We start from the raw sequence: 2,806 nt of genomic DNA, 5'->3' as shown, positions 1-2,806 counted from the left end.
AAGGACACATACGCACATACATTGTCTGAATTCAATTGCTTGCTAGTCTTAATATCAACTTAAAAAAATAAAGTCAAACAGTAATGTGCCTCAAGACATCATATACACAATTCAGGATTCTTTGTTGCTCTACTGCTTTTTTTTTTTCTTTTCTTTTTCATTTTCTGGATCTTTGAAGTAGAGTAATTATATGGCAAGATTTCTTTGAGGATTTTTCATTTGAGATCAAGACCAATTCTATACATTCAGTCTTAATGGACAGCCCATTTTAGATCAGGGACCTCACACACCAGATAATTTGAATCATTCCATATTGAAAGAGAACAGACACTCAAGCTTGGTAACAGGATGTTATCGTTCATGATTGAAAACATGAGGAAGTTATTAAGAACACTAAAATGTGACCTGGCAGCTAGTAATATGCAAAGTAGTGTGTTACAATGAGAAACATCTTCTCCTTCTTTAAATGCCCATAAGGAAGGCACATAAACAATCTCCCAAACTCTTTCCTTGTTTCAATTTCTTTGATAGCATTTGCTGCTATCCTATCTTCATGGAAAAGAACACATATGGGAACCAACAATAGCATTCACTTTTAAAGACATTTTTGGTCATCAAATATGGTTGTAACCACTCAGAATCAAAGCTCTGATTTCATAGAAAGTCAAAAGGCACATATATTTAGCAAGTTTATTTTTGGAGGTAGGGATGGGGAAGGTAATGACATATGATTAAGGTTATACTGAGCATAAAAATTTGAACTGTTGGAGAAATAGCTTTTTTCTTAAATTCCTGATCAAGACAAAAACATTTTTTAGAAGAGGAAGTGATTTAAGATAACTTGGCTGTTGTTAGAAAGGTGTGCTCCTTCAGGGGAGGGCTCCTCATCTGGTTTGCTCTCTGACATGTGCCAAGTGCCTGAAAGAGTTCTGACACTCAGCAGGGTTTAACAGATACCTGCCGAATGAACTCATGCGCCACTTTTTTATATATGACCAATTATGTTATGAATTAAGTCATCAAAGGAAGAAATTATTGTTTAATCATCTTAGTGCAGAGCATTTAATCTGTTTCTTCACTTGCCAAATTGCTGACTTTAACTTTTTTCGTAGAAAAAAAGAGATTTCTATTTTCACCAATGTGACCGAACATTTACTTCTTTTTTATTTGTTTTATATTTTTAGTTTTTAATTTTACAATTATAGTTGACATTCAATATTATGTCAGTTTCAGGTGTACAGCTTAGTGGTTAGACATTCCCATGACTTACAAAGTAACTCCTCTGATAAGTCTTGCATTCACCTGACAGCATATGTATTTATAACAATATTATTGACTATATTCTCTATGCTGTACTTTTCATCCCAGTGATTATTTTGTAACTACCAATTTGTACTTAAATTCTTTGCCTTTTCACCCAGTCCCCCAAGCCCCTTCCCATCTGGTAACCATTGGTCTGTTCTCTGTATCTATGAGATTGTTTCTGTTTTGTTTGTTCATTTTGTTTTTCAGATTCCACATGTTAGTGAAATCATATGGTGTTTGCTTTCCCTGTCTGACTGATTTCACTTAGCATAATGCCCTCTAGATCCATCCCTGTTGTCACAAACAGTAAGATCTCACTCATTTTTATGGCTGAGTAAAATTCTCTTGTATATGTGTACCACATTTTTATTTATTTGTCTTTTAATCAGAGTGTTTAATCCATTTACATTTAAAGTAATTATTGATAGGTTTGTAGTTTCTGCCATTTTATTGCTTCTTAATTGTTTTTGTAGTTCTCTGTTTCTTACTCTCTTGCTAGCTTCTCTTGTTATTGATGCTTTCTGTACTGTTGTGTATGGATTCTCTTTTCTTAATTTCTTGTATATCTCTTGTAGATTTTTGGTTTATGGTTACCATGTGCTCCATATATGCAAGGCTATGTTTATAGCTGTTTATTTTAAATTGATGGTCACTTAAGTTTGAACGTATTCTAAAATCACTATCATTTTTACATATCCCCTTGATGTTTATGTTTTTGTCATTATGTTCTTTTACTTTTGCGTGTGTGTTTGTGTATATTCCTTAATTTACTCTTGTGATTACACATAATCCTCCTGATTTTGTTTTTTAACCTTTGTACTAGCTTTAGTGTTTGTTGATTCACTGTTTTTATTATGCTTGTTGGCTTTGTCAGTGAGAATTTTTTTGATATATTTATTCATATTTTTGACTCTTCTTCTTCTTCTTCTTCTTCTTCTTCTTCAAGAAGTCCCTTGAACACTTCCTATAATACTAGTTTGGTAGTGTTGAACTCCTTCAGCTTTTTATTGTCTGGGAAGTTCTTTATTTCTCCTTCAATTATGAATGATAGCCTTGCTGGGTGGAATAATCTTGGTTAAGTCCTTGCTTTTCATCACTTTGAACATTTTGTGCCAATCCTTTCTGGCCTGAAGCATTCATTTCTTGAAATGAAGAGAAATGTGAGAACACACTCAAATTAAGTTGAAATGTAATTGCAACCCAGCTCTGTCCTGCTCTCGACACAGGCAAGACGAGCAAGTCAGGCAGCTCTGCCCAGAGCCTCTCCTCCAACGGTGACTCTGGGATCTGGCTGACTTTCACCTTGAAACTGTATTTTGGAGAGGTTTCCTTCTAGTCACATCGATAGCAGAGAGGAAATGCACACAATTCACATACACTTTGTCTTGGGCCAGCAGAAATATACTATTTCAACTTACATCCTCATTGGTGGGAACTCAGTCACATGATTTCTACCTCACTTCAAAGGAGGCTGGGAAATCCACAGTGGTATCGATAGCTT

The sequence above is a fragment of the Desmodus rotundus genome, chromosome 11, assembly GCF_022682495.2.
Source record: "Desmodus rotundus isolate HL8 chromosome 11, HLdesRot8A.1, whole genome shotgun sequence".
NCBI lineage: Eukaryota > Metazoa > Chordata > Mammalia > Chiroptera > Phyllostomidae > Desmodus > Desmodus rotundus.
Note: the sequence above shows the minus strand (reverse complement) of the source record.